Source organism: Rhodamnia argentea, chromosome 6 (assembly GCF_020921035.1).
Source record: "Rhodamnia argentea isolate NSW1041297 chromosome 6, ASM2092103v1, whole genome shotgun sequence".
Classification (NCBI taxonomy): Eukaryota; Viridiplantae; Streptophyta; class Magnoliopsida; order Myrtales; family Myrtaceae; genus Rhodamnia; species Rhodamnia argentea.
The window spans coordinates 445001-455000 of record NC_063155.1 but is presented as its reverse complement, the minus strand read 5'-3'; positions in this window follow the sequence as shown (position 1 = coordinate 455000).

Sequence of the window (10000 nt, the reverse complement as noted above, 5' to 3'; positions counted from 1 at the left end):
TGAAGTGATTCATTCCCTTGCTGGCAACTATTCGAAGATTGCTCGACGCTACTGTTCACCGGTTGGAAACTTGCGTTTGTGGCTACGTCCGGCGGAGATTGGAGTGGATGTTAGAGGGGTTTTACTCGCCTCCCTTGCCTCTTCGGTCCCTCTAAACGATTCGCGCTGGTGTGGATTCTTCCCCTGCCGGCAACACCTTCAAGATTGTTTGACCTGGGTTTCATCTCTACTACCGGCGTTCGAGTGTGGCGGTCTCATTCGACATACCAGCTTCCGTGGTTCGCTCTCTTCCCTAGAAGTGAGATCGGAGGGTCGTGCTACCAGTGGATCTTCACGGTCGTGGAGCTCTACTCTGCTCCGTGCTGGTACGTTCATAACACCTACGCATTTTCTACTGGTATACCCCGCCGATATCCATAGCTGCTGCGTGGTTACCCCCCTCCGTTAGTTGTGGTGTGCTCATACGTTGTGCTGGAGGCTACCAATTTCATCCTTTGTTGTGTGTGAAGTAGTGGCTACACCATTCCATATCATATGCTGTCATTGGTTCATGCTTCATACTATTCTTAAGTTATGGCTGCCGCTTCTGCTGGTATGCAACCTCCGGGAAGTGACCCGACCGCACCTCAGCACCTTTCTTTGGAAGAAGTCATACCTTCCACGTTCTACGAACACCAACTGCAGGCCTCCCCTATACGGAACCCCGACACTAATCCAGTTATTGAAGTTACCACTAACAAGGGCAAAGCTGCTATTATTGCCTCTGCCGATATTGATAACGCCTCGGATGTGGGAGGAGAGATTTTACGTCCCTCACGCCTACGTGATCCTAGGACAAGTCGGAGTAGAGGTAGATCCCGCAACAGAGGGACGCCCTCCAGCAGCCTATCCAGACCCCCTATCCAAACAGAGGGTACTTCTCGGACTACGGGGGACTTAGAACCTCGGAACCCTGCACCTCCCCGCCTTAACACCAATAGAAGCAAAAGCCGGCCCGGGGTTATGCCATCTACAAACCAAAGAACATGGGCGAGTATAGCTAAGGTGGTAAATACAGGTTATAAGCTTAAACATGTACCTCCAGCAGAGGTTGATGGGGAGATCATTGTTGACATTCCTTCGGATGTTGAGGCCGAACAACACCCAACGTGGAAAAATTGCATTGTTGGCTACTACCTTGGCAAGAAGATCTTTTTTAAAGCCACCGAAGCAGCTGTTAAAAAGGCATGGGGTACACATCTTCCGGATGTGCGCTTACACGAGGATGGATTCTACTTTTTCCACATCCCCGATGAGTCGTTTAGACGAAAGGTATTGGAGAAAGGCCCTATCTCCATCTTTAGCAGCACAATGGTGCTCTAGCAATGGCATTCGGATATAAAACTTACCAAAGATACCCAACAAACTTTTCCTATCTGGATTAAATTGCGCCACATTCCGTTTTCTTTGTGGTCTCCAACTGGGCTAGGTTATATTGCTAGTGCAATCGGTAAGGCATTATATGTTGATGAGCGGACAGACACTATGAAGCGTATTTCGTACGCCCGTGTTTGTGTGGAGGTTAAAGCTGGCCATCTTCTCCCCGAGAGTGTCAAAGTGCGGTGGAAAGGTGACCTCCTCAATATTGCTGTCGAATATGAGTGGAGACCACTCTCTTGCGACACCCGTGGTATTTTTGGACATGCTGTGGGTTCCTCTGGGTTTCCTTGTGCAAAACCTCTTCAGCCGCCCTCCTTAGTTCCTGCGGCCACCTCTGTCAACCCCCAACCGGAGAGTGGTTGGCAACAGGTGAAAGGCCGCACCGGGCGTCGGTCTCATGTAGCTACTGAACAGCATGCTGCACCCTCTCGTGTTAGCACCCAATCTGGTTCTATCGCTCCCACCTTACCTCTTTCCCCTGTCCCGGCTTCTGGAAAGGACTTGCTGCCTCCTCTTCCTCCCGGTGACCTTGTTGAGCCCCTCGTGTTATCCGATCCACAACAAAATCCCCCGTGTTCTGTTCAACCTTCACCTCCATTCGTGCCCATTGAAGGCTCTCTCTCCCTGAACCGGTTGCCCTTCTCTGCAGCTGCTGGGCCTACACCCCTTCCGAACCCCAATCAAGACTCACCGTCTACCCAGAAGACAGCTACTAACCTTTCTTCTTCCCCCGAACCGGATTCTCAACCTTTCAATGCTGATACTCGGACCTCTAGTATGGCTGCTGCTATGGCCTTACTTTCTCAAGTTGACCACCCGGCCACTGCTCTTTTCCTTCAAGCGGCTGTGGTCGCTTCGGGACAGCATGTGTGCTTACATAAAATACCCAAGTGCCGCGATGCAGCAGCTCTCTCGGATCCTGTATTGGACTCCCAACAGTGTGATTCTGTCACACTTCAGCAGGGCACCCCTTCCACCAGTGCTTTAAACAATGAGCAGCACTTGTCTTTACCTGGATCATCTCGGTCTACTTCTGCTTGCTCTTCTTCCTCGGACAAGGACGATGCCTCTGACAACAACTTACAAAGTGATGTCGAGGAGGACTTTCCATTATTGTCGCCACCACACACAAGATCAAGAACAATAGTTTTTGCCCTTCCCAAAAACCATGGAACCCCTACCATGGCTGAAGCAGAAAATGAAGGTTTTCATCCGCAGGTCCAAGAGGAGGACACCGTCCCCACGTCCTCAAAGGCCAACAATGGGAAGCCAAAGAAGAGGCTGAACAAAAAGAAATGGTAAACCACCCCCTTACTCATTGTAAATATGTTCTTAGGTATTTGGAACATCAGGGGCCTTGTTGACCCTCTCCGTCAAGCGGAAATCCGATCTTTGGTTCGTAATCATCGTCTCTCATGCATTGGTATTTTGGAGACCAAGATCAAAGACTCAAATTTTATTACAGTATCTCGCGGATTAATACCGGGTTGGAGCTGGGTGGCTAACTATGACTACTCTCCCCTTGGTAGAATATGGATTGGATGGGATCCCCATGTGGTTGATCTTCCGGTGCTATTCACTTCTGACCAACTAATCCATGCACGGCTTCGGTTGAACACGATGAATCAATCTTGCCTTCTCTCGATTGCTTATGGGGGGCACACCTTTATCACTCGTCGTTCCTTGTGGGCGGACTTACTTCGGCTCAAGAACTGTACGCATCCTTGGATAGTTGCGGGGGACTTCAATGCCATAAAGGATCACACGGATAGAATGGGGGGATCCAACGACTGGATTCCCGCCTTTGATGAGTTTGGAGATTGCATATCCAATGCGGGTTTGGAAGATCTTAGATACGTGGGCCATAGATTCACTTGGAGTACATCCTCTGGTGTGCTTCGTAAACAACGCAAGATCGATCGCGTCCTTATCAACGAACATTGGAGTCGTATCTTCTCCTTTTCGTAGGCTTCCTTTTTAGCACCTGGTATCTCCGACCATACACCCATGGTTGTAAAAATTTTGCCGCCTCCTAACACTAGGAAACCGTTCAAGTTCTTCAATTTTTGGATGACCCACCCTTCTTTTAAGGACATAGTCTCTCGGACTTGGGCTACTCCGCTGATTGGTACTCCCATGTTTGTTGTTTGCACGAAGCTTAAGCTACTCAAATACCGCCTCAAACAACTTAACAGGAGCTCTTTCTCGAATATTTCTGAACGCACCGCCCAAGCCAGGTTTGATCTCTCCTCGATTCAAGAGCGGTTAGAACGGGATCCCACTAACCAACCATTAGCGGACCGTGAACTTGAGCATCTTCGGGCATTTTCTTCTCTTAGACTACAAGAGGAATCCTTTTTCGAGCAAAAATCAAGGATCAAGTGGCTTCAAGAGGGTGATTTAAACACTGCTTACTTCCATCATTTCGTCAACAAGAGGAGATTAAATAATCGTATTTTATCGGTACTCACTTTGGACGGAATAACCTTGACTGAGCCAAGTCGGGTAAATTCTCATGTAGTTAACTACTATGAAGCGCTCCTCAACACAAGTGCCGATACTATTCAGCCGGATATTTCCGAGATTCGCGGCTTTCTTTCTCATACCCTAGTTGTTGATCAAGTGGAGCTCTTATCTCGAGCCGTTCTTGAGGAAGAAGTTCGGACCACCTTTTTCTCTCTCGCTAAAGGAAAGGCTCCCGGACCCGATGGCTTCAACGTGGAATTCTTTACATCGTCCCGGGATGTCATTGGTCCCTCCATCACCTATGCCATCTTGGACTTTTTAGGACTGGTCACCTACTAAAGGAAACCAATGCGACCATTCTTTCGCTTGTTCCAAAGTCACCCAACGCATTGGCAATGAATGACTTCCGGCCCATCGCTTGTTGTAATACAATATACAAATGCATTACCAAATTATTGGCTAATAGGGTGGTTGCCCTCTTGCCTTCGCCGATATCATCATCTCGGACGGCTGTTGTCAAAGGAAGGAGAATCACAGATAATATTTTGATCGCTCAGGAACTTTTTGCGGACTTCCACCATCCTCTCTACAGCTCCGGATGTGCTATTAAGGTGGACTTCCGAAAAGCCTATGATACAATTAGCTGGGACTTCCTCGAGCGTGTCCTCCGAGCATTTCGATTCCCGGATTTCTTCATTGGCTTGGTTATGGAATGCGTTTCGACACCCAAATTTTCAGTGGCCATCAATGGGGAACTCCATGGGTTTTTCTCTAGTAGAAGGGGTATTCGGCAAGGCGATCCTCTCTCGCCCTATCTCTTCACATTGGTGATGGAAGTGCTAGCTGGGATTCTTCAAGCCAAGTCCTCTACCCCGGCTTTAAGCCATACCGGAGATGCAAGCACCCTACGCTCTCCCATCTCTTCTTTGCGGATGATGTATTATTATTCGTCGAAGGCCACCTCCCATCCATAGAACTACTAAACGATGGACTGCACCTGTTTTCTAGTTGGTCGGGCCTCAACCCGAATCCCAATAAGAGTGCATTCTATCTTTCAGGTGGCTCGTTGAACCTACACTCACAAATCCAGGACCTTCTGAACTTTCAACAAGGACACCTACCGTTTCGATATCCGGGAGTGCCCATTATCTCATCTAGACTCTCCAAGACCGATTGCAATATCTTAGTCAATACTATCACTGCAAGAGCACGGTCATGGGCTCAACGCTACCTTTCCTATGCCGGCCGCCTCCAACTATTGAAATCATTTCTACACTCTATCCATACATACTGGGCGGGTGTTTTCACTCTCCCCAAATCTGTTTTAAATAGAATTGAAGTTATTCTTCGACGCTTTTTATGGAAGGGCCCCGATCTTGGAGTTGGCGGGGCCAAAGTCTCTTGGGCCAATATTTGTCTCCCCAAGAGCGAAGGGGGGTTAGGGATACGCAGGCTCATAGATTGCAACAAAGCCTTGATGTTAAAACACATATGGCTTCTATTCACCGATAAGGAGTCGCTTTGGTGTAGATGGATTCACTCCAACTTTATACGTAAATCAAATTTTTGGATCGCGCCTAAACCCACCATATGCTCATGGTCATGGAAGAAAATCCTTGATCTTCGTCAAGACTTCTTCTCACTCTTTAAATGGAAGCTAGGGAGTGGCCATTCAACATCCTTTTGGTTCGATCATTGGCACGACAAAAGTCCTCTTCACGGGTTCTTCACGCCGGGGGACATTTATCGAGCCGGCATCCCTCGTATGATCAACGTTCGAGAGTTCTTTCTTTCAGCCTTCCCTTCCTCTTCTGTCCTTGCTGCCATTCGGCCATGGCTTGATCCGGGACCTCTTTTGTTGGAAAATAGAGAAGACTCGCTCACTTGGACTGCACATTCCACGGGCACTTTCTCCGTAGCATCGGCTTGGGAGTATATTAGGCCGAAAGGCCCTAGTGTTCATTGGCATACTTTCATTTGGGACAAAGCTATTGCGCCGCGGGACTCATTCATTATGTGGCTAGCCTCCCACAATCGTCTGCCGACTCAAGTATTGCTTCTCCAATACCGACGTATTGATGAGGGATCCTGCGCCTTCTGTCATAACACGCCGGATTCGGTAGATCACTTATTCTTTCGTTGCTCTATCACTAGTGAATTAGCTGCTACCCGGGCTTCCAACTGTCTGCTGAAATGGAGACCTAGACCTTGGAATGGCTTCATCGGATGGGCGAAGATGCACTTGGGTGGTCCTTCCTTTGCGCACAAGATCGCCAGATTCGCATTAGGTGCTCTATGTCATATTATCTGGACTACAAGGAATGACGTGCTCTTTCGCAGCAAACAACTTTTTGCTCCGGCAATGCTCTTCCATCTCACCAAACTAATCAAGGACAAAGCTGTCTCTTTGGCCCCTATTCGAGACCACCCTAGAAACAGACGTATCCGGATGAAGTGGGGTCTATCAAGTTCCATCTTTCATGCCCCTTCCTTATAGTCTTCATACATTCGGTTTTCTTTACTTCTTTAGGTTACAATCCCATTATATTCTGCATCCGTAAAACTTTCCCGCTAACCTCCCTAACCTCTTTCGATGTTAATTTCAGTTGTTCTTGGACGCCTCCTTGGCCAGCCAGCACTCCCGGTGTTTTGAGATCTAGCTGCAATTGTTGGTTCTCGTGCGGTTACTTTGGTGTTTGGTGTTGCTGCCACTTTCCTTTTCCTTTTACGTCCGTCGGGATTTACGTGACCTTTGCTGCACTGTTGCCTCTGTTAGGCGACCGGTTCCCGCATCTTGTGTTTGGTTTTGGAGTCCTTTACTTCGCTTTTAACCCCGTGTTCTTTCCACTGTTATTTCCTCCAGGTCCGAACATTACCCACGCTTCTCAACATGCTTCGGATGGGGAACTGCGCCTTCTACTTGGGCTTCGGTTTGTTATACCATCTTCACTGCACCCTAACTGTCTTTTGCGTTTCTCTCGGGCTGATGATCACTACTGAAGCCACCCTTCAACTTTCCCCTTCGGCTGGTCATGTGCTTCTGCTTCCTCACTCGAACCTACCACCCCTTCCCCCCCCCAATTTCCGGTTATATCCTTTGGGTGCTTCTCCATCGAGCTCTCGGTATTTAGCTCTCTTGCTTCGAGCTGGAAAAAAATAAAAAAAGGGGACAAAGACAAAGGAAAAAAGAGGATTTGGGTGAGAAAAAATAAAAAAATAAAAAAAAAAGAAAAAAAAAAGAAAAGATAACCCATGTATATACTTCTTGTCTCCCGTTGGTTAGTTGTTGTCGGGGACTCCCCCCATGTCCCTACGTTTCATTCTTGTCTTCCTTTTGCTAATACTCTAGGTTTTACAAGCATATCTTTACAAGTTCAACTCTATAACAATGCTGGTATTTCCTTTCGAAGTCATGTACGTCTTACCTCTGCTCTGGTTGGTTCCTGTTCGTGCTGCTGCGCTCGGCAACATAACCAGCTGCGGTTGTCCCTCTCGGCCTCGGCTTCATCCCCGATTATCATGCTAGCTGCTACTCGGTTTGCTGCAAGCGGCCGCTTCACCACTTCGCCCCTCTTGTTATGCACTCGAGTACCTAGCTATCTTTGTTCTTAGTTTTCTCTCGGTTGTCTTTTTTTGACTCTTCAACTTTCATTTTGTCTGTGTAACTTGTTTCCACGGTTGTAGCCCCTCTTTGTTGTACCTTCACATTCTGGAAAAAAGAGAGGTAAAAGGAGAGTTGGAAAAACAAACAATTTGCAAAGAAAAAGGAAAAGGAAAAAAAAAAAAACAAAGAAAGGAAAATGAAAAAAAAAAAAGAGAGGAGAAAATAGAGAAAGAAAAAGCAAAAAGAGGACTATTCCAATCTACTCGACCTTCTTGTCCAAGGTCGGGTTTTATGCTCATATAATATGGCGGGTTTCCCCCGTTGGCGTTTGCTTTGTGGGTTTGTTTGTTATGTTATTGCTGTATATTCTGGCTCTATTTTCTTTCTTTGTTTCTTCCGGTGTCGTACTCCTATTTGTTGTAAGCTCCGCTCGGTATACCTTGGCTTTGTTTTACCTTTTTGTTGTCCGACTGTTTTGATCCCTTTTGTCACCTCTAGTTTTATCCTGGCTTCTAGTTTTATGGCGATAGGATCCCCCTATGCCGCAGCTTCTATTGGGGCATCTACTGCCCATGCTCCTCGGCTCCCGATTTCTTATGGCCAATAGGGAGGTCCTCTCTCGCCTCCTCCCTACCTACCCGGATGTTGAAGTCACCTTCTGCTGGAGCTCTCTTCGACTCGGTGGTTCCCGGACACTTTATTTGTGGCTCCTCGGTTGTTCCTTCCGGTTCTCACTTGAAGCCAACTACAAGACCCAATATTGCTGGTGCTTTGTCTTTATCCTCGTGCTTCTTGAGACTACTTCCGGGATTTGGAGACATCACCGCCCTGCAGACTCCGGCCCTCCTTCCCGTGTGTCATGCTGGTTGCTGTTGTATTTTCTCTTTACTAGCTTTGTTTTACTTATTTTCGCTGGTTGGTCCGTACATATTTCTGCCGCTCCCTACTCTGGTCTTCGGCTGTGTTGGATTTGGTTGCTCTTTTCCTTTTTCGTTTTTCTTGTAATCTTTCCTCTCTTTGTGCTGCACTTCTGGAACATGCTGCAGCCCTACGTTGTCTTCCCGTTGCTGCGCCTTCCCTACTGCTTCTCAACGGGTGTTCCTCCATCCTACCAGGGACCCTCCTTTTTTGTTGCCGCCGTGATGCGGCTGATTCTCCCGGGACGGCCCACCTTGCTCGTTCCTTGCAGCTTCCTCCCTAACCCCGCTTTGGTTTTCTTGGGTCGCGGGTTGCTACTTCTTTGGCCGGTTGCTTGTCCCCTTGTTACCTTTACTAGCTTGTTTGGTGCTATGTTCCCCGCTCCTCTCTTGGGTGTATTTTGCGACCGGTTCACCGTTGAACTCTTCATGGCATACTATGTGCCATCTTGAGTTCATGGTTTTTTTGTGTCCGGTATCTTTTGTATCTAGCTTTTGAAAGATCAATACATACTTACCTTACCAAAAAAAAAAAAAAAAAAAAAAAAAAAAAAAAACGCTGAAAGCATTTGCCAAGGATGTTTTCATTAATCAAGAACGAAAGTTGGGGGCTCGAAGACGATCGGATACCGTCCTAGTCTCAACCATAAACGATGCCGACTAGGGATCGGCGGATGTTGCTTTTAGGACTCCGCGGCACCTTATGAGAAATCAAAGTTTTTTGGGTTCGGGGGAGTATGGTCGCAAGGCTGAAACTTAAAGGAATTGACGGAAGGGCACCACCGGGAGTGGAGCTCGCGGCTTAATTTGACTCAACACGGGAAACTTACCGGGTCCGGACATAGTAAGGATTGACGGACCGAGAGCTCTTTCTTGATTCTATGGGTGGTGGTGCATGGCCGTTCTTAGTTGGTGGAGCGATTTGTCCGGTTAATTCCGATAACGAACGAGACCTCGGCCTTGCTAACTAGCTATGTGGATGTACATCTCCACGGCCAGCTTCTTAGAGGGACTATGGCCGCTTAGGCCAAGGAAGTTTGAGGCAATAACAGTGCATGATGCCCTTAGATGTTACGGGCCGCACGCGCGCTACACCGATGTATTCAACGAGTCTATAGCCTTGGCCGACGGGCCTGGGTAATCTTTGAAATTTCATCGTGATGGGGATAGATCATTGCAATTGTTGGTCTTCAACGAGGAATTCCTAGTAAGCGCGAGTCATCGGCTCGCGTTGACTACGTCCCTGCCCTTTGTACACACCGCCCGTCGCTCCTACCGATTGAATGGTCCGGTGAAGTGTTCGGATCGCGGCGACGTGGCGGGTTCGCCGCCGATGACGTCGCGAGAAGTCCACCGAACCTTATCATTTAGAGGAAGGAGAAGTCGTAACAAGGTTTCCGTAGGTGAACTCGCGGAAGGATCATTGTCGAATCCCGCCTAGCGGAATGACCCGGAGAACTCGTAAAAAACTCAATAGGGCGGTGGGTCTTTTCCCACCGTCCCTCGACGCCGGGATCGCACGGGCGCCTTGAGCGCTCGGGCCTTCTCGCCGCACAACGAACCCCGGCGCGGAATGCGCCAAGGAACTTGAACA